At 39.4% G+C, this 23,234-nt stretch overlaps 1 long non-coding RNA gene and 1 pseudogene across 1 annotated transcript; one reads left to right on the top strand and one right to left on the bottom strand.

Annotated features, from left to right (window-relative positions):
• The first annotated feature begins 6,398 nt into the window (after positions 1-6,398).
• On the top strand, positions 6,399-22,785 carry LOC118356823. Its single transcript, XR_004819976.1, has 3 exons — positions 6,399-6,730; positions 15,141-15,145; positions 22,776-22,785. It is a non-coding gene; the product is annotated as an uncharacterized LOC118356823 (long non-coding RNA).
• Positions 6,931-7,739, bottom strand: LOC113919826 (annotated as a pseudogene).
• Positions 22,786-23,234: the final 449 nt, after the last annotated feature.

Genomic DNA, 23,234 nt, shown 5'->3' with positions numbered 1-23,234 from the left:
GAGAGCCATGCACTGGTTCCCAAATACTTTGGTCTAGGACTGACACACCTTACTTCTGCTCACAGCCTTTTGGCCAGAACAAGTGACCTGCAAGAGGACAGGGAAATGTGGAAGAGAAGAGCAGGAAATGCTTCTGCCACTGAGGGAGAGAGAGCAAAGTAGGATCCAATGATCAATATTTACATTTAGTTTTGTCTTTTTTTTTTTTAAGATTTTATTTATTCATTTGAGAGAGAGACAGACAGGCACAGAGAGAGAGCATGAGCAGGGGAGAGAGGCAGAGGGAGAAACAGACTCCCCGCTGAGCTGGGAGCCCCAGGTGGGGCTCGATCCCAGGACCCTGGGATCACGACCTGAGCTGAAGGCAGACGCTTAACCATCTGAGCCACCCAGGCACCCCTAGTTTTCGGTCTTATGTTTTCATTTAAAAAATGGTAATTTGTTATTATTTATTTTTTTAAATTTTTTTAATGGTAACACATTATTTCAAAAAGAATTCATGACCTAAAGATCAGGGACTTGATCCCTCCCCCCCCTTTTTTTACAGGAAGGCGAACAAGGTGCCGTTGAATTGCAGAGTGTGGGCTACAGAACTTGGACGGTGTGGGGCTAGGAATAAGTGTAGTTCCCGAGGGAGGAGCAGGGAGAGAGTGGACTGGAACAGGCTGAGCATCAGGGGTGGTTCAGAGAATGGCAGAATGGGGGGTGGGGTGGGGAGGCAACGTCGCCTGCGGCCCAGAGCACATTTCCCAGAGGAAGCCTAATATCGTGGGATCTCAGGAGTTCCTGCCAGGAACTAGCAGGAGAGTACTGGGATGAGAAAAAGCCGGATGCCCTAGGTGTTGGAGGGCCCTCCTCTCAGACTTGGCCGGAAGGAATGTGGCTCATTCCACCTCTGACGCAAACCCCACTCCTCGTGGCCACCTTGCCCCCTCACTCAGAGTCACAGGCCGGCAAAGTTGCGTGGGAACGATTCTGGCCCAGAGGCTGAGCAAGGGAGGTGTGCCTGAGGCTGGAACTGCGGAGTGAGCTGCGCATGCGTGACCTGCAAAGCTATAGCCTTCCTGGAGCTGGAAAGAGCCGGGCAGCCGTGGGCCTCTGGCGGGGAGCCCTGTGGGCCCCAGACGGCCCAGTCTTAGCCTGCAGCAGCCTCAAAGCACCGGTCCATTGCACATCCGTAGTGCCAGTTGTTTCTCCAGGCAGCTGTAAGGTGTCTAAAATTCATCTCAGGAGACCACTGTTGTCTGTTCCTTGAACCTTTCCCCTGAACCTCCTGTCTCAGAGCATTGCTCTTTCTGCCCCAGCTGATCTCTCAGCACCCTGTGATGGGGAAGATGGCTTCTTCACCCAGTCCCCTTCATCAGGGGATTGAACAATGAAATTGTCAGTGAGAGGCGGCCCTCTGCGATATAGAAACAGGTACGACTTGCTTATTTTGTAACTGGACATTTGGAAAGTCACGAGTATGTAATGTACAGCATGGTGACTGTAGTTAATAATACTGTATCGCATACTCAAATGTACCTAGGAGAGTGGATCTTCAAAGTTTTCATCACAAGGAAAAAAATTGTAACTATGTAATTTGTGACTATTTGTAACAATGATGGTTGTTAACGGGACTTGCTGTGGTGATCATTTAGCAGTATATACAAATATCGAATCATTGCATTGTATACTAGAAACTAATATAATGTTATATGTCAGTTATACCTCGTTAAAAGGGGTATATGTTATAATTGACAGAATCCAATTAATTGCCCTTTGTCAATTCTTATTATTTTTGAAAGATTTTATTTATTTATTTGACAGAGAGAGACACAGCAAAATAGGGAACACAGGCAGGGGGAGTGGGAGAGGGAAAGGCAAGCTTCCTGCAGAGCAGGGAGCCTGATGCGGGGCTCGATCCCAGCATCCTGGGATCATGACCCAAGCCGAAGGCAGACACTTAATGACTGAGCCACCCAGGCGCCCCCAATTATTTTTTAATCCTCCTTTAATCGATAGTATCCAAATTAATAGTTTTTAAAATGAGTTAGCAAATGAAAGAGACAAATACCAGTTAGAATGATTTTCAGCCCAAAAGCTTTTCTTTAATGATAATATCAAGATGTCAGTAGCTGTTACTCTTACTGTTCTGAGCCCCGTGATGAAGTCTCTGTCCAAGCAGAGATGTGTGACCTCTCTTCTGATTTCAAAGACCGGGGACATTTGGGCAAAAAGGCTTGCCCGCCCATGGACAACTGTGGTCGGTATAACTTGGTTACTGCTTCTCACCTCAAGAAAGGTGACCTGCCTTCCTTTTTGGTACTCGAGAAAACTGCCAGCGAAAACCTCTAATCGCAACTTTAACTTTCTCACTTGAAATGCTGAGAAGTGAACTTCCTCAACTCTTGACTAGAGATACCAAAATAGAAAGTACACACAAAGCTCTTATGATAGAGTGCAAGATATAAAGACCAAAGAACTCCTAAGCTCTAATTCTTTTTAGTTGTATCTTATATCAATTATCTGATAGAGCTGGAGTAGCCTAAGTCTTTGTATATCATCCTTTTTTTGTAGAAACTTTAGGTTCCTAAATCTATATGTTCACAGTTAAAGGAAACATTATAGCATAGCAAATGGCCAAGATAGTACCCTCCTCAGCCTGTTTCTTTTTTTTTTTTTTTAAGATTTTATTTATTTATTTGACAGAGAGACACAGCGAGAGAGAGAACACAAGCAGGGGGAGTGGGAGAGGGAGAAGCAGGCTTCCCACGGAGCAGGGAGCCCGATGCGGGGCTCTATCCCAGGACTCTGGGATCATGACCTGAGCCGAAAGCAGATGCTTAACGACTGAGCCACCCAGGCGTCCCAGCCTGTTTCTTTTGTATTGTCAGGGTTCTCAAGACATCATGGGGAAGTGCAGGTATTCATCAAGACATTTAATTTCCAAGAACACAGGGCTGAACTACATATCTCAGGTGCCAGCATTTCAGTGGGGTCATGGCACTGAAACGGGAGCAGTGATGGCAGTTAGGAAAGGGTGTGCCCTTCCATTCCTTTTTCTTCCCTCCATACTGCAGTCTGTGAAGGAGGTGGCAGATGAAACACTCTGTCTTGAGTCACCTTGTGGAGGAACTGCAGGCAGTAGAGTCTCTAGCTCCCTGTCAGACTGTGATGTTAATGAGAAATAAACTTCTGATGTGTTAAGACTGAGATTTCAGGGCTAATCGATCACAGCCTATTACAGGCCAGCCTGCTAATTCAGACATGATATAATGCATATTGGACACGCATATGCACAAAATTCAAGAGACGTAAAAGGCCTGACAATCTCCTTTGTCAGAGGCAAACACTATTACTGGTTTCTTATCTATCTTTCAGAGATAAGTTATGTGCTAATAACAAAAACAGTGTAATTACGGTAATGGCAGCAAACGGTAAGAGCTTGCTGTAATTATTGACCCTAAAAGTTATTCTTCAGACCCAATGGAAAGTGATCTAGGTCAGTAATGTGTGTGTGGGGGGGGGGGGGAGGGAGGAGGGGAGTCTTTGCCCCAGTCAGTCATTAAGGGACCCCAACTGAAAGAGGCCCTACACTCTTTAATATGTGTCTTTGAGACTGACCTGGCCAGTAATATCTACCTGGCCAAGGGGCAAAGAGCATAAAGGATGGCATATGAGAGGCTTTTATAGGCCAGCTCTGCCAATAATTGGCTAGAATTCAGTCGCATCCCCATATCTTAGTGCAAAAGAGGCTGGCAAGTATAGTTGAGTGTGCTCACGGAAAAAGAGGAACTGTGTTTGGTGACCAGGGAGCAGTCTTTGCCTTATGTGTTCATTCATACAACAATTCTACGATCGAGGAGCTACTGTTATACCCACTTTACAGACTGATGAACTGAGGAACTGAAAAGTTAATTCATTTACTGATGATCAGCTAGTAAGGGGTGGAACCTAGAAAGGTCTGGCACCAGGGCTGGGCTTAACCACTGTAATCTATCCTTTCTTTATACAAAGTAGTGTATTATACACACTGTTTTCTATTTTGTTACTATTTTTTTTCCCTTAAGGATATTTAGTTGAGATTATTCAATGCTAGTATGCATAAGGCTGTTGTTTATTTTTTGATAGCTAATACTCTTCTATTACATAAATGAGTCATAATTTAAGTACAGTTATAATGATGATTGTTTCCATTTTTTCCCTGTTTCAAGTAGTGTTACAGTGAATATCCTCAAAAGTTTGTGTTTGCACACATGTGCATGTATATGCAGAAGAATAATTTCTAGAAGTAAAATTGCTCAGCTGAAATGGCTTATGTATATTTACTTTTACAGATGTCTTCAAATTTTTTTTTTAAAGATTTTATTTATTTATTTGAGAGAGGGAGAGAGACTACACAAGCAGAAGGGAGGAGCAGAGGGAGAGGGAAAAGCAGACTCCCCACTGAGCACGGGCTTGATTCCAGGACCCCGGAGATCATGACCTAGCTGAGGATAGACACTTAACCGACTGAGCCACCCAGGAACCCCTTCAAATATTTTTTAAACAAAAAGTACAATTTACATTTCCATCAACAAAGTATGAGAATATATATTTCTCCATAGTTATATGGCACAAAAATTTTCTGCTTTTTGCTGTTTGCTAAATTATAAGTAAAAATGGTGTTTGATAATATTTGTTAAGAATACAATGGATGAAAATGAACAGATTCTTTAGATTTGGGATCAGCAGAACACTCTTCTAGGAGAAAACCAGATAGAGATATAAATAGTATGGTGTAGCCAACACTCAGTTATTTTGTGGTATAATGTAACAACAGCTCATTTTTAGAGAAAACCATTTTAAGAGAAATGTCAGTAATTTTTCTATGAAAATGATCAAACCAATGAATAATTTAAGATTGTCACTTTGGGTATGGCAGCATCCCTTAGTGTCTTAAGAACTTTTCAGAAGGCAAATTGCTCTAAATACATTTCCATTATGCACAAAGTGCATTTCCTCTTTGCTGTGTTGCCTGAGCTTAACACAGGTAGAATTCTATTTATGATATTCAGTGAGGTAATATGAAGCCACACATTATTTCCTGCTGCATAGGGACTGGGAGATTAAAGAGTGCCTCTTTCTGTGCCAGTACTTTTTTTTTTTTTAAATCAACATAACAATATTTACTGAGTTTTACCATGTCAAGCTTGTGCTTGGTTCTGTGGTGGCTGCAAAGATTAGCAGGCATGCCATGACTGATGTTCAAATTAAGTTCACCACCTAATATAATCTTGACCATATAACACAGAGTGTGATAAATACCACAAAAAATGCATAGACATATAAGCAGCATATAAATTAGCAGCACTTCTTCCATATGAGTGTGTTCTTCTGATTATTTGTCCTTCTTTGTTTTTGAAGAAATCCCAGCATTAAAAAGTCTTTGGTAATATTCAACATTAATTTTTGGCAAAGGGATCATTTAAATTTTATTTTAGAATGGAAATATTATTGACATCTGAATATCTTTAGTTTTTTTTTTTTTTTTTTTGTTCTTGTTACATTTTATTGGCATCACGTTCATCTCTTTACAGAAGAACTTGGCCCACACCCTAGAATGTAGACCTTTGGAAAAAGAGGAAGTGCTCCGTTAAGCAAGCTACAATGCAGGGGCAGATCCTAGGGAGGGGGCAGAACTGCCAGGGTTCCATACCAAAGAAACAGGTTAATGAATAGTGGGCAATACTGGGAGTTGGTGGGGAAAAGGAGAAAAAGGTTTGCTAACCTAAGGATACCACAACCCTGAAAGGAGTGCCTTCTAGAACAAAGGTAAAATCACTAGGACAGATCTGTTAGGATTTTCCTTTTCCTCTTATCAGTAGGATGCTGACCTAATAGGGGAGTTTTGAAGTGTGGAGCGGGGCAGGGGGGGAATGAGAATTTTAATTTCTGAAACAACGGCCATTTATCCATTGCACACGCCACTGTATTATGCAAATCAACCTTTTGGAAAATTTAGACACAGAAGGGAACTAGACAGTTTTCCCCCTGGAGAGATGAAAAGCTTTTTGGCTCTTAAGTCTTTGATAAAAGGCGTACATAATTCTTGTGTCTACTGTACAGAATACTGCCTCTAGCTGGATTTCTGAATTCTGAGTTGCTAACACTCTGCAATCCAGACAGGGTTCAACCCTCCATCTTACACGCCTGCATTACGGGACTTAAACACATAATCCAAGAATTTCTTACACTAATTTATACATTTTTAATTGGTTGCATATATTAACATGTACTATAAGATTCTTTTCTAAGAAGCATTACATAATAAATGGATACTGTAAAAAGATCTGATTAGTTAAAAGTAACAAGCATTAACAGATACATACAAAACTCAGCCTGATCAGACTGGATGTGAGCCTGTAATGGAAGCATGGGGCACCAGCCTTCCCAAGTGGTAGCCTTCACAGGAGGGAGGGGTGGGGGTAAGGGGTAAAAAGACCACAAGACCGTTAAAAAAAATCAGGTAACTAATTAGACACAGATAAACTGTAAACAGTTCTCTCTCCCCAGTGGACAAAAAGAATAAGCTTCTGATGCTGACTCCACACCAGAACGATTTCTACAGCTTGCCTGTCGCGCTGTCGTACAAGGGCTGATGTGGTGGGTGGGTAGACCCCGATGCAGTCATCACAGGCCTGGGCTGGAGTCTGTCTGCTTGTATCAGGGGTGTGTGTGTGTGTGTGTGTGTGTGTGTGTGTGTGTGGTCTGCTTGTATCAGGGGTGTGTGTGTGTGTGTGTGTGTGTGTGTGTGTGTGTCTGGAGTCTGCTTGTATCAGGGGTGTGTGTGTGTGTGTGTTTTAGGGTGAGTGTGTTGATGGGGTTTCTTTTGGCAGCTGGATTCGAGAGATGACTTTATATTTTGTTTGGAAGAGGAGAGGGGCTTGTGTTGGAAGGTCTAAGTGTGTTCTTTGTTTGTGAAGGACTCTGTGCTCTGCTCTCACTGCCCCTTCAGCAAGTGCAGCTTTCTGCCGAGGCCTTGGCCCGGTCGTTCTTGTCCAGTTTGATGGGTTCGGGGAATTCATTGTACAGCTCCACCTCTGTTTCCTGTTTAAGTGCATTCCGTGCAATTGTCTGGAACGCCTGCTCCACATTGATGGCCTCCTTGGCACTGGTCTCGAAGTAGGGAATGTTGTTTTTGCTGTAGCACCAGGCCTGTGCCCGCTTTGTGGCCACTTGTCTGTTTTCGAGGTCAATCTTGTTTCCCAACACAACGAAGGGGAAGTTTTCAGGATCCCGGGGACTGGCCTGGATGAGAAACTCATCTCTCCAGCTATCAAGGGTTTTGAATGTGTTGGGGGCAGTAACGTCAAATACCAGAACGCAGCAGTCTGCACCTCTGTAGAAGGCCACACCAAGTGACTGGAACCATTACTGGCCTGCTGTGTCCCAGATCTGCATTGTAACTAGTCTGTCATCCACCATCACCTCCTTTGTCAGAAAGTCTATTCCTATTGTAGCTTTGTACTGATTACTGAATTTCTTGTTCACATACTGGTTCATGAGTGATGTCTTACCAACTCCAGAATCTCCCAGAATGATAACCTTCAGCAACACTTTCTTCCTAGAGGTCATCCTTCAAACGCGGCCCCTCCGCTGGGGGCTCCGGGCCGGACGCGTCGCTAGGGCTCCCACCGAGAAGGAAGTACAAGGGAGGACAGGGGCTGAGGAGAAGTTCAAGTTACGGCTCCAGCTGACTCCTCGGCACTCCCCAAGCCTTCTGAATATCTTTAGTTTTTAATGATGTTTTGATTTCTTAAGCAGATATCAAGACTAAAACAGGATCACTTAATTAGATCATCTTTAGATTTTATATATGCATATATTACATTTTTATTGAAGTACAATTGACATACAATATGCTGTTAGTTTCAGATGTACATCATGGCAGTTTGATATTTTTATATATAATGAAATGATCCCCACAATAAGTGTAGTTACTTTCTATCACTCTACAAAGTTATTACAATATTACTGACTGTATTCCCTATGCTGTACATTATATCCCTGTGACTTATTTATTTTATAACTGAAAGTTTGTACCTCTTAACCCCTTTCTCCTATTTCATTCATCCCCATAAACCCTCCCCACTGGTAACCAACAGTTTGTTTCCTGTATCTGTGAGTCTCTTTCTGTTTTATTTTGTTTATTCATTTGTTTTGTTTTTTAGAATCCACATATGAGTGATATCATATGATATTTGTCTTTCTCTGTCTGACTTATTTCACCTAGCATAATATGCTCTAGGTCCATCCGTCTTGCTGCAAATGGCAAGATTTAATTATTTTTTTTTCCGCTAAGTAATATTCCATTGTGTGTATGTATACATATATGTGCATATATACATATATATGTGTGTTTATCCATTATCTATGGATGGACATGGACACAGGTTGCTTCCATATCTTGACTGTGTATATAATGCTGCAATGAACAAAGGGGTGCATATATGTCTTTAAATTGGTGGTTTTGTTTTCTTTGGATAAATACCTAGAGGTGGAATTGTCGGATTGTATGGTAGTTATATATATATTTTAAGATTTTATTTGTATGAGAGAAAGAGAGCTTGAGAAGAGGGAGGGGCAGAGAAAGAGGAAGAGGCAGACTTCCCATTGAGTCACATAACAATGATTATTAAGAGGCTGTGAGTATAATGGGTAAAATCATATGGGTCAGTGCCAGACAGCCTGCATTTGAATCCCAGCTCTACCACTTACTGGCTGTTGTGTGGATTACAGATAATCCATGAAAAATGCTTAAAATAGTATTACTCAGTTTAACCATTATTCTTAATCAGATATTGGTATAGAAGTTAGCTTGCTTCTGGAGAAGAATTTTGATGCTTTTTTGTTTCTATACTTAGGAAAAGTTTAAGATGAATAGGATACATTTTCTTCCCTCGTGGGGAGCTCTATTTTCATTTGCCAATTCATTTAGTTCTCCAACTCTCCTTTGATAGAATAATAATTATACTAATTTCATAAATGTGAAATTCTCAGAGCAGTTAAAAAAGTATCTGAACCAAAATGTAAATCCAGGTTTCTCTACCAAAATCAAGATTTAAACGTGCCAATATAGTAAAAGAAAAGATTTGTTTGACAATATATGCCTTTTTAGTCACAAAATTTGTTCTTACACTTCTACATTCATTGAGTCATGGAATGTTTTTCTGTAACACGCCTTAATATAAAATGTGCTTTAATTACACAAGTTCAGTTTGTGGGAAGGTCTTACCTATGGCTTCAGTGAAAGAAAGTAAGAATAGTACTACCCATATGACCCACTTTTGAAATCATTTCCTCTTTTTTATCTTTCCCACCCTCTCTATCCCTATTCCTACTCATTGTAGCCCATATAATAGCTGACCTGGGTTACTACAACAGCCTGAAAAATGGTGTTTTCATCTCTAATCTTGTCCTCCTTAGAGCAGTCTCTGCACTGTTACCAGGGTGGTTAATTGCCAGTATTAAGCACATTTCCTCCTCTACCCAAGTTAGAGCTCGTTAGGGCAGCTTCTTGGCTCTCCCCGCTTACGTCTCTTACCTCTCCAGCCTGGAATCTCACTAGAATGCTCAGGCAATAGCAGATGCTCAAAGTTCTCTTGAGCACACAAAAGTGCCTTTTCATCTTTGTGAATTTGACCTCTCATTGCCCTACTACTTTCTTTTTGCCCCAGTAATGAGCACTGTGCTTCATATACCAGAGGTTCTCAGTAGATGTGTTTTCTGAAAGAATAAACAAATGTTTCTGCTCTTCTTTTTTAAAAAATCTTTTAGGGAAGCAGTTTTTATTGTGGAAAATCTTGAGAAGTTTAGTTACACACCAGGAGTCCTGGATTTTGGTTCTGATTCTGTCCTTGGCTCACTGTGGGAGACTGGACATGTGCCTGTAGGTTTGGGCATATAAGTGTCCGAGCAGATTTTGGGATTGGAACAGCTCACTATTGGGGTAAAATTAGGAGAACGTTGAAGAGGCAGGAAAGCTTTGCATATTATTTATTTAAAGTCTTACAACTACCAATGGTGTAGGAATTAATATCCTCATAATACCAATGGAAAATGGTGTCACAAATAAGTTAAATGTTGTCCAAAGGGAAGAAGAAAAATGCTTCTGATGCAAGGGCTCTGAGGAAGGAAGAGGAGAAAAGCCAAAAGTGAGACTGTCTTCATTCCTGAATCTATCCCCCTATATCCCTTCCACGACTGAATCTTTCAGAAGGAGGCAAAGGGTAGGGAGGGCCGGAGAGAACTGGGGACTCTGGAATGGGGGAGGGGGGCTTCCTTGTTTGTCAGGGCATGGCCTGGGGAGACTGCACCTCCTTTAATGAAGTTGAACATCCAGTATATTCAGTGTGCAAGGCTACCCACTGCTGCTGCTTTGAAATGTCTGAAGAAGAGGTCTAGGCAAATCAGCTTGTGCTGGCACTTCTGGTTCCCATGGCATACGTGTGTCATCATGCTTGTGGGGGATGCCCAAATGCTAAGAGGACCGGAAGAGGCATAGGGTCAGGACAAGGAGGCTGCAGAACATGGGGCTGTGTGGCTGGAGTCTGGAGGAGGGCCTCCCCTTTCAACACTGGGTGCCAGTTGGAAACAGGCAGGACCACTGTCACTTCAGCAGGATGCCGAGCTAGCTGGGACAAAGCTAGGTCAGAGCACATTATTGCCAAAACCTCTCTACCTCCAATCTGTAAGAACTTAGAAAGTCCCTGGCGAGGAGGTCCTCAGAAGGAAGGAGAAAAAAGATGTAATTTACTGAGATTAAATCCTGAAGCACCTGAGATAATACCTGAAAAGTATTGGCTAAAACTGGAAGAGAGTGAGTTATAATCATTGATGAGTCATGGAATCTGGGATTTCTGTTCAATGAGCTCAAAAGCAAGATGAGATTCCTTGCAGAAAATAGTTACCTTTTTTTTTTTTGGCACATTTGAATTGTGGCATGTGTCATCAATGTATTTTTAATAATTCAGTCGTTCAACAACTATTTATTGGTCATCTACTATATTAAGGGATTCTGCTCATAACTCTTGCTGATGTTTCAAAGCCCTTTTTGAAACAACTCTTTCTGTGACCCAATGCTCTTTTGGAGACTCATGGAGGCCTTTAAAGCCCAGCTTCTCAAACCCAACCCTACCTTTTCTTACAGCAGAGGTTCCTCACTCTTCATAATTCCCCCTTTAGTTTTGCTTTCCTGGGGATTTCCATTATTATTTTTCAAGCAATAGTCTACACAGAAGGTGTGGTAGGCCTATATCTGTAAATGTATATGATCTAATTTGAAAATTTACTGAGTCATAAATACACTGATTCCCCTTGCATTAGCTCTGTGGTGACCCCACCTTTTTTCCTGGATGTTAAGGGTAAAGCAGTAGATGGAAGTTTTTAATAAAATAACTCTAAGCTGGAAAAGGTAAAGCTTCTCCTTTAGCAGAGTAAGGTTGAAGAGGTATGCTAGCAGGAGGTTATCTTTCCTGCTCCAGGATTGGTTGGTTGTTTTTGGATATCCTACTTGCGGGTCAGACCACCATAGAGAGTAAGAAGCATCATTTCTGCCTAAGCAGTGACAGAACCAGCAGAGAAGGGACTGATTGAAATCCCTCTCTGGAGGCCAACCAGAAGAGAACAAGGGGCTAGGATTAGGGCGTGGGAGTGAGGTTAAAAGGAGTGAATGGCAGTGAGGAGCAGGAGAGAGTTCTGGAAGGGTCTGGAGGAGAGTCTCTTCAGGTCAGGGAGAGCTTGCATGCCGTCCTCCAAGAGACCAGGAATGCAGCCCCATGCCATTAGTAGGACTGTGACCCCTTTGTAGGAAACCTCCTCGATCTCTGCTCCCCTTGTAGACACTGTATTGATAACTAACTGGACATTAGTTAAGATTCTGCATATGTGCTTCTGGCCTAAATAGGTGGTAGATGCTCTTTTCTTCCTTCTCGCTGTCTCATGTCCAGACTCCCTCAGGTGGAAGGCAGCATGGTGAAAAGACCTGCAAGGGGCCCCTTCAGACTGTAGTAGACAGAGTATGTTGTTTGCTGACTGTGCCACTGTTTCCTTCCACAGTAAGAGGGTTCATGTCCAGGTAATGCTCTGGGGAGCAGCAGAAGAGCAACAACCACAGCATGGTTTTAAATTCAATTCAAGAAATTGGCTTCCTCCTCTCCCATCTTTCCCTGTCTTATGTTAAGCATTTGTAGTTGCTTCAGGCTTTGAAATTGTCATTTCATCAAATTATACTTTCACATATTGTTATAGAATACATAACAATATATTGCCATGCCAAAGCTATTTTATTGTTATAGAAGTTAGGTATATAGAAAGAAAAAAACAATAGAATAAAATAAAATCATCTGAAACATTTCAATTCCAATTTCTTTTTTTTTTTTTTTTTACACGAGATGATGGAACATTGAGGCAAATTCTTTTCTTCATGTCGGTATAAAGTATAATTTTCCTAGGGAAGTTTTTTCATTCCTTGATTGTGGGATCTATAGTGAATGCTCTAACCTAGTCCTGCAAAAATACTATGACAAAAAAATCTGAACACATAGAGATTTTGGGGAAACAGAGCACTTTCTACTAAAGACCTGCTGCCGACCTCTGCTTTGATACTCTTTCAGGTTTCACTGGAGGTGGAAGGTGGGAGTTTGAGAGTCTTAATTCAGTCTTTTTCTAATTGCGTAGATACAACCTATGCATGGCCCCTACTGTCTTCCAACTGCCATGGGTCTCCTGTTGCTTTTTCCCTTTTGTTTCTTTCATTTCTCCTTTTATTAATACCGTCTTTCAGTAGTGAATTATTTTAGAACAGTCACCGTTGTAACTACCATTCAACGCAAGAGATAGAACCTTGTCAGCCATCCCAGAAACCCCTTGGTGAGGCCCATCCCAGTTACAAACACTCCCTTCCGTCAGAATAGCCATTATCCTGACTTTTATAGTAATTATGTCCTCGCATTTTTTTTACCACCCAAGAGTGCATCTTTATACGCTGTATCTTAGTCTTTTTCATTAAAAATGTCTTTAGATTCTCTTTTAATCTACAGTTTTTCTCTCCACCCCTACCTACCTCATCCCCTTCTTTTCCTTAAAATTTTCTTGTTGAAGGACCTAGATAATTTGAACTGTCAAGTTTTCTATTGTCTGGATTTTGCTAACTATATATTCTTGGCTAAGTTGACATGTTCTATTCTCCTTTCTATTTTCTAAAAATTGGCTACAGGATTCAGAGGGTTGGTCATACTCATGTTTGACATTTTAGCAAGTCAATAAAAGGTACATATGTCTGGTTGTCTCTTTTTGTCAGCAGACATTGATACTTATTATATAAATCTATTAATTCATTGAGTGGAGGGTGGTTGCAAATAATGATAGCCTATCACTTAAAAAATTATTATCTTAAATATTTTTATAAGTAGACACTTGCTCTCATCTATTATTTGGTTATCCAGTGGTCTAGTCATATAGGAAAGACAATAAAAGCTTGTTTCTTTCTCTTTATTTACTATCCTTTGAAGGTGATCATTTAATTTTTAGTAATTTAAATATTAATGAATGGATTTATATCCATGGGAATTGTTTTCCTTTTTGAAGCAAAACTGACCCATCTTTGGCCAGTGGAAACCTCATAAAGTTGTCTACTGAGTCCTTTTGACAGGTCTGATAGTCTTGCTTTTTTTTAAACAAGGTATTTCAAGATCATTTTGTGTATGTCCTCCCCCAGACATGGAATCAGCCATGTGTCCAAGAAGCCTCGTTTTTTTTTTTTTACTTTAAATTTTTTTGTTATGTTAATCACCATACATTACATCATTAGTTTTTGATGTACTGTTCCATGATTCATTGCTTGTGCATAACACCCAGTGCTCCATGCAGAATGTGCCCTCTTTAATACCCATCACCAGGCTAACCCATCCCTCCATCCTCCTCCCCTCTAGAACCCTCAGTTTGTTTTTTCAGAGTCCATCATCTCTCATGGTTCGTCTCCCCCCCCCGATTACCCCCCCTTCATTCTTCCCCTCCTGCTTTTTTTTTTTCCTTAACATATATTGCATTATTTGTTTCAGAGGTACAGATCTGTGATTCAACAGTCTTGCACAATTCACAGTGCTCACCATAGCACATACCCTCCCCAATGTCTACCACCCAGCCACCCCACTCCACCCCACCCCCACTCCACCCCACCCCACCCCCACTCCAACCTCGTTTCTTTTTAATAGGATCTGGTAACTCAAAACCATAGTCCTATTGCTAATAATGCTTTCTAACTTCAGAGTGCTCCTTCTTCCACTGTTGTTGAGTAGTATTCAAAACCTGGTGGTTTTCCTTCTTCACTTTCCTCTGGACATTCACTTTTCTTCATGTCTGTCGTCTTCCTTGTTTTGTGAAATTTTGATTGAATTCCTACTAGTTTCTTTTCCTTAAAATTTTCTTTTCAGCATGGGAGTCTATTTCAGAAGAAAAGCCTGTCTAGACTGCTCCTGTTTCCTTAAGTCCTAGATACCATTTCCTTGTACTCTTCTACCATAATATTGGACAAAATCCTTCTAGTTTCAGGTGCTGTTTTGAAACTGTGATTTTTTGATCATATGTTTGCTATTATTGGTATTTCTTGTGCTTGGGACCATCAGACATGACTTTGCTTTCTTCTGTACAAACACTGATACCTTGGAGGTCTTGTGGTTGTTGGTAATGTCTCCTCATTGTCCTGCAGTTGACAGTTTGTGGGGATGTCTTATCACTTAGCTTGTTAGAAATGCTGTCCCTGATTTTTTCCTTCAATTTAAGTGAAGATTAAAGGAGATTCAAAAACTATGTGGCTACCATCTTCCCAGAATATTTCCTTTTTGGTGGAGTGAAAATAGGAAGAAAAATAGTGCCCTTAATTTTGCTTCTTTGCTTTTAGGCATTTTAGATCTTTTGCTTGAGTTCAGTAGTTTTGTGAATAGTAGTGTCCAATTGGTGTATAATCATAGCATGAATGGTAAGATGATTTCTGGAAAATAGGTTTTTTTAAAATCACAGGATCACCATTAACCATATTGTGTCATTCTTTTCTTTCATTTTCCCTTTTTTTAAAAAAAAGGATTTTATTTAATTTGAATGGGGGAAAAGAGAGAAAGTGTGTGTGAGCAGGGGTAGGGGCAGAGAATCCCAAGCAGATTCTGTGCTGAGCATGGATGGAATCTGACCTTGAGATCATGATGTTTCAGGAATGCGGGATTTTTGTCTCAAGGAGTCGAAGAATGAATCTTGTGGAGAAAAGGGTGAAGTGAAAGTAAAAGTGTATTAAGTGAAGGTGAGAACAGAAAGGAAGGAAAAATAGCTCTCTGGGGTGAAAGGGGTCCCCAATGGGTTGCCACTGAATGGGTTGCTCCTGCGGCCTTTTATGGTCCATCTGATACAGAAAACTGACCAGGAAACTTGGTAAATTTCATGTCAATAACATGGTGGATTCATAAATTGGAGAATATTCTGTCTATATTTGGAACCAACATCCTGGATTTTTTACTTTCCCTTCTCTTTTTGTAAATATCATGAGAATATCTCATATATTTAGAACTAACAAAGTGTTCTTGTAACTATCATGAGCACAAACAAGGTGTTCCCTTCTCTTTGGTTAATATCTCACCTATTTCTTCACATCTGGGATTTCTGTGAGCCTGGTTACCTAGCCCCCTTGGTGAGCCTAGTCATGTTGCCCCTTACCTGTGTCTTCCTACCTAGCCTTGTCTGTCCCTTATTCAATGACCTGAGCCCAGATCGAGTCAGACACTTAACGGACTGAGCCACTCAGGTACCCCATCATTTTGCTTTTCTATATATTTTTTTCTCTGTTTCTAGATAATGCCATACTACTTCCAGGGTGGTATATACATCTTTCAATGCTTTATAGCTTCCCTGGAGCAGCTTATAAAGAACCAGTGATGTTCTTCTTGTACTTCTCCCTAATTCAACCCAGGCCTGTCTTCATATAGATAGGTACGATGTCTCATGGAATAAAAATGACTTTATTTGATTAGTCTCATCAAAGATAATTATGCAAAATTAGTTTGGCCTATAAATATAGGTAACAATTTGTTTTGCTTTCTTTCCCAGTGTAAATTTTAAGTTTAGTCATTAAATATTTGGGGCCAGGTTGGAGAATTATGGCCAGAGGAAATATGTGAGGAAGGCTGTTTCTCTTGGCCCCTGTAAATAACCTGACAAAGAGACTTGTTGCTTTACCAATGCCTAATGTGTTCATTTGGAATGCTCTGATGCTCAATTTTATTAGGCATTTACAAAACAAAGGCTGTTTCCCCCCTGCATTGTAATTAGTGTAATTAGAGTTTATGTGTGAAGTATCATATATCTACTGTGGATATATTTCAGGGTAACAAGGATACTGAATTATCTCACTAAGATTGCTGGTTTAAATAATTTATTTATGTAGTATATTTGATAATACCTCACATTAGAAAATTAAAGTTCCTCCAATCAAAATAATGTTGAGGTATGGAATGAATAAGTCACAGGAATAAAAGGTACAGCATAAGGAATACAGTCAGATATTGTAATAGTGATGTACAGGGACAGATGGTAGCTACTCTTATGATGAGCATAGCATAATGTATAAATTTGTTGAATCCCTGTGTTGTACACCTGAAACTAACATTGTGAGTCAGCTATACTCAACCCCCACTGAAAAAGACCCCCCCAGACCCAAAATAGCATTGAGCAATTTGGAAAAAAATGTGTTCTTGCTTATACTCTTCCTGCTCTTCAGGGCTAACTGGCTCCAATATTTATATATGAAAGGAAAAACAGACTAGAACAAGATTATAGAATGATTTTTTTTCCCTGAGAGGCTAACAAGAATAAGTGAAGTGTCATGCCATGCTAACCTAGGGAACAAATTGTAAATCCAGAGAGAAGAAACTGGTTTCAGAGTTTATACTGCTGCTGTCTTTTGGGGATCAGCTTCCATTGTTACCATAATGTGTTATGTTGAAAAGGGCAGATGAAGTTGCTGAGTGGCTGGTTGGAGAGTCCTCAAGAGAATACCCAGGAAACTGAGTTGCAGCACATGTTGGAGCAGCCTCACAAGTGAAAATAAATCCACAACATGTGGTTTTCTGCCCGAGATTACTTGCCATTCACTGCATAGTTCATCTGAATGGAGTACCAGTATATTTCTCTTTCAAATCAAAATGGAAAATGTTTTATGTTGTGTAGACCAGCACTGGGTCTCCAGTTTTCTAGATCTCATGTAAAAGTGTAATCTGTAGACAGTAGCCAGGCATTGTATTGGCCTATTAGAAATCACATTTTTCAAATGTAGTTGAAGTTCATCTGAAGTAGCTCCTGTTATTTTAGACCAATTTTTAATTGATATGCTCAGTCTATTTTCTCTTTACTCCCAAACACCACTATTGATCAAAAGTTAAATTGGACCAAGTTGCTATGCACAACATATTGTCAGCTCTAACATCATTCCCCCCCCCGCCCCCCAATTTTGGTGCCCTTAATTATACTTAACCAAATCAATGTTAAATCAAATTCACATTAGAGTTCATATGTAGATTTGTTGCTGTTGTGAATTTCAAAGAGAGAAGCACTTTGCAAGGATATGCATGCAATTCAGTGGAGTGAGTAGAAACTATTGCAGGGGCAGTTAGCCATGTGTGTTGTTTGGAGAAGTGAGAGGTTTCCTGTGTCCTTTTGTTCTGTCTCATAAGAGTGAGTTGTGCAACGAACAAAGAAGGCTAAGGGATTATAACTCTTAACCTGTTTCTAGCAATTTTAAATCTCAGTTATTTTTATCATTTACCATGGCAAATATTTTACCCCCCATTGCCACTCTTGCAAATTACTTTGTTCTTCAGTTTTGTTCAGTAGCAGAAACAGCTGCATAGTATTAATTTTTCTTTTTTCTTGTGGCAGATGATTTTCATGAGATGTAGACCAAATTATTTATAACTTCCTCTTGGAAGATTATGACCTAGTGCTCTACTCAATTTTTTTTTTGAAATAGCTTAGGCAATAATGATTTCTAACTAGTGCATTTTCTATGGATTACCGACCACTTGAAAGAGTTCAGTGTTTCATTAGATTTATTCAGTCCTCTTGGAATTGCCAGTAAAAAGACAAGGGCCAGAGGCAGAGGTTGATATCATTAAAAAGTTTCAAAAATACCTTTGTGAAACTCTTCAAATTTGACTGCTTGAACTACAAGTTTCTGCTGAAATTATGGTCACATTTCCTTTGGGAGAAAATGAATAGGTCATATTTGTGGCATATAACTTTTTTAAGTATGAGATCTGTGACTGCATTAAAGATCATTAAAGGACTATATTTAAGACCCACTTCTTCACTGATTTAAGCTGGAAGTGCCATGGAGATCACATATTCCACTTCTGGAGATAAAAGTTGATTTCTGTTACCACTTTCTAGTTTCCTATGTGTTGAAGCTAGTAATCACATGGAACAGGAGAATTGTATTATCAATGAATTATAACACTTGATGACTTGTAGATGTCACAAATAACATTTATTTTCAAAATTACTTAACAAATGAAAAAAAAATCAATAGTCATTTTGAGTTTCTCCATGGTTTCTTTTTTGACATGTGTCTCAGAGGTAGCTTACAGGTAAACCGAGGTTGACAGCATCAGGCAGCAGCCTGCCAGTCCTGGTCCCAAGCTGCCTTAGAGCTCATGTCTCCAATGAGGACACAAGTGTGACAGAAACATGGAACCGTCAAGCAAAATATTTGTGCTGTCCCTGTGCCCTTCACCTTACATGTTGTAGAGCTGTTGGTGAGAAGTGGCTGCTCAGCTGGGGACCACATTATCCAAGACCTTCTTGTAATTAGATCTAGCCACCGATTGGTTTTTAGCAAATGGAAAGGGATTGGAAATGATGTACACATACTTTTCTGTCATACTTTTCTCCAGGTACTTCTTTCCCTCTAGCTAGTTGGGATGGTGATAACTCCCAGGATCAATTTACAAGCTTTCTGGTGAAGTGGCAGAATTTATGTAATTCTGAGTTCCTATGGCCTCATAGAAGAGCTATTCCTTCTGTTTTCCTGTTCAGTATTATTAGGTGAGCAAGAAAGAAATTTTAATTATTTTGAGTCTCTGAAACTTTTGGTTTTATTTGTTATAGCTGCTAGGGTTTCTCTAATAAAGCATGTAAATTCATACAAGCATTTATAGGCCAAACCTAATAACTGGATTAAAGGCAGGGTAAAAGTTGGCAGAGAGGGAAAAGAAGTTACTTTGGTTCCTAAGTTGTTGAAGATAACTATGGAAGAAAGGTATGTGTAACCCATTTCAATTTTAAGACAAGAAAAGTTATTGTAAACTAGTTTTAGAATTGGGGCCAGTGTAGGATTCAAGCATATTCATTCATTCATCAATTCATTCATTCATTCATTCAACAAATGCCTACTCTATATAGGCACTGTGGATAATTCAATAAAAAAGAGAGGCCAAAAAATTTCAGGCTATCTCCAAACCTTTACTGCTTCTACTCATTAATTCTTGTTTTGTGTTTGGTTAACGAGGGAAATTATAACACCTTCAGTCACAGGTGTCATCTTAGTCAGTAAAATCCTACTGTTGTTTGCTCTTATAATTTTAATTCTTTATGAATGTTAAGTGGCTCTCAGGGTTCTTCTGAAGGGGAAGGGAGTATTATATGTGAATTCCTTTGGTGCTTTTTCCTGGCCCTAGCTTTCTTGGCTCTAGGTTCTGACAGCAGAATAAATGGGGATATGCATGAGGCTGTGAAATAACTGCTGTTCAAATGTGCAGTGTTCAACATTTAAAAGGAATTGCATTTCAATACATGATAAAATTTCCAGATTACCTTGAGAATTGGGGCTGCTGCTGTCAATTACATTGAAAGAATTCCAGCAGGCTGAATTACCTGACAAGTTGTGGTGTTTTATGTGCTGTATTGATACTGTAGTATTTGTTTTGCTTCAGTGGGTACTTAATTATTTGTTTCTTTTTGACAGTGTACTAAAATTAATTCACAGCATTATGAAGCTGCATTAGACATCCCCTTGAGAGCAAGGGCTGGATCTTGTAACCCTGGTGCATCGTCTGAATGTTTAGCCCACAGTTTAAATATATTAAATTAGAGTTATGAATTACTTTTAAAGGGAAAGAAATTACAGCTTTTCCATCCTAATGGAGATTTCAGAGATGTAAGATGAAAGGACACAACTGTAGGAAATGGAGACAGTAATCAGAATCCAGTTTATGATGGGCTCATGGGGACACAGCTTTCGGTAGAGCATGGCACAACTCAAGGTGCACGTTTTGCCCTTTAGCAATTAAAATTATTTTTTTAAGATTTTATTTATTTATTTATAGAGAGAGGACGAGCAGGGGGAGGGGCAGAGGGAAAGGGAGAGAGAGATAATCAAGCAGACTCTATGCTGAGCATGGATTCCTGATGTGGTGGTCGATCCCATGACCCTGCTGAGATCATGACCTGAGCCGAGATCAAGAGTTGGATGCTCAACTGACAGCGCCACCCAGGCACCCCTAAAAATTATTTTCTATATGCAAACAAAGCAAAAGTTCCTTTTTTGGAAAACAAAAGACATAGAGTAAGTTTATTCAAGGTTTTGTAGATCCTTAGTGTGTTAAAATATCTATTAGTAATTATCTGTGGGATAGACAAATTAATCTATTAATATATCGTGTTGATATATTAATAATTATCAGCTCTTTAGGAAGAAGAAAAAAGCCCCAGAAAAATGTTACTGTTTTTATTTAGTGCTGAAATGCCAAAATTTTGGTTTTTCTATCTGAAAGGTTGTTGAGAACATCAGAAAGGTACAATAATTTCCTTTAGATATTCATGAGAGGGCTTTTTTTCTCTGAAGAAAACAAAGTTCTACATATCGGAAAAACTTACTTTCACTTCCAGAGATATGATCTTTACTGAGTAAGCAATATTTTCTAATCAAAATGACACTAATGGGTCAGATTTCATGGTCAGAAATTTGAAAGCCTAAGCGAAGGCCCATTCTTTCATAGAATGGTGTTAGCAATTTTGAAAGATGATGGTGGTATTTCTAATTTATTTTTTGATGAACTCCTAAAATGCATTTAAATGTGACTATAATAATGATACTCTCCTTTTACTAAGGATCTTAGCAGAAGTTGGTTTTGTGGGAAAATACCTATATGAATAAGTCATCCTGTGATTTTCTGAAGTGGGTATTCAGGAGACACTTATGGAAAGGAAAGAAAAAGAAAGAAAAAATACTCCTACATTCATATGGAGCATAAGTGTTTTTCCCCTATTATAATAGCAGAAACAAGCTAGTTATAGATCAAGAAGAATAATGGAGAAAAATGTTAAAAATTGAAGTCAAAATTCAGCCTTTTCTTTGTGCTCCTTAGTGGTGCTAACATGCTATATATTTTATGATGATAACAATAGTCATGACAGTAATTATACATGGAACTGTGATCCAAGATTCCCCATGTATGCTCCATTTTTCTAGCTTGTTCACTTTTGAAATAGATTTGGACAAAATATTGACAGTATCTAAACCTAACCCCTGCTGTGTTTGGAGGAAGTAGTTTTATATTAGTTCTGTAGTTTTATGTGTAGTTGAAAAAGAACATCTGAAAATATAGAGCCCATTAAGAAGTGTGGTATCTATATCTGTTTGCCAACAGTGGCTAACCGATGCCATTTTTTTTTGGGAGGAAGAAAAGAAAAAGGAAGCACAGGGGCGCCTGGGTGGCTCAGTGGGTTGAGTGACTGCCTCCGGCTCAGGTCATGGTCCTGGAGTCCCGGGATCGAGTCCCGCATCGGGCTCCCTGCTCAGCGGGGAGTCTGCTTCTCCCTCTGACACTCTTCCCTCTTGTGCTCGCTATCTCTCATTCTCTCTCTCTCAAATAAATAAATAAAATCTTTAAAAAAAAAAAAGGAAGCACATGGGATATTTGAATCCATACCTCGAATTCATGGTACTTAGATGTTCTTTTCCAAGTTCAGGGGTTTTTATTGTAGGGAAATAATCAAGAAACTTATCAAATAGTATTAAAGTACTAAAAAAGTAGCACTAAAATGAAACTAATGAACATTTTAGATAAAGTGCTATTTGTGAGACCAATTACATTTTGCTTAGAGTGACTTAATTTTTTAAGTGTTCATGTAAAAGCTGGTGATTTTTATTTATTCTCAATGGCATATTTGAGATGAAAAACAGGTATCTGTTCTAGTATTTTATAGAAATTAGTGAGTTTTAGTAAATGGAGTAAGTAATTCTCTATGATAAGTTTTGAGAAAACTTTTTCAAATATTCTTTCAGTTTCAGATATTGTAAGAAAATAAGCAAAAGAAATAGGTATGGTGTAAAAATAACTATGTGAGTCACTTATTATACTATTTTACCTGACAGTTGCTATAGGACTATTTTCAGAAGAATTGTTAATATTCCTGAATTAATTACAACATGCCCCATTTATGTATACTGAGTCCTTTTGTGTTTAAGAGAAAATAAGAATGTGATATCATTGTTTTCAACATAGTAGGTTCTATAATATAATCTTTTGTATTAATAAGCAATAATCTATAATAAGCAATACTTTACAATTTTGGGATTAGCTTATGGAAAGTTAGTTACAGGCCTCTACAAAGAATATTATTAAATCGGGGCACCTGGGTGGCCCAGTTGGTTGAGCGTCTGACTCTTGATTTTGGCTCAGGTCCCTTGCATCGGGCTCCTCACTATGCAGGGAGTCTGCTTCAGGATTCTCTGTCCCTCTGCCCCTCCCCCTGCTCGCTTGCTCTCTCTCTCTCAAAAAAAAAAAACTTAAAAAAAGAATATTATTAAATCATAACAAAGGAGCTTTGTTCACTTATGAAGTAGAATTAGGATGGGCGTATAAGTATATTTCTTTTGTTGCATTTACATTGTTGTACTTTTTCTATAGATTATTCTCTTAGGGGCTGTATAAACAGCTGGGGAGTGAAAAATACTTGAGTAATAACAAGGGAAACGTTTTTACTTACGTATTTCTTGTATCAAAAATGCCTGTTGATAAAAAGGGAGAAGCTTTCCACTGTACGAGGAAGGTTTTACTAAAAGAAAGTAAAAATCTGTAATAGGTAAATTATTGTAGTATCTTAAGATCCCATAACAGCTGTGTTTCTTAACATCCACCAGTGAATTTTCTCCAGTGATTTGGTCTGTG

This window comes from Zalophus californianus, chromosome 3 (genome assembly GCF_009762305.2).
Source record: "Zalophus californianus isolate mZalCal1 chromosome 3, mZalCal1.pri.v2, whole genome shotgun sequence".
NCBI classification, from domain to species: Eukaryota; Metazoa; Chordata; class Mammalia; order Carnivora; family Otariidae; genus Zalophus; species Zalophus californianus.
This window is presented reverse-complemented; position numbering and strand designations above follow the sequence as displayed.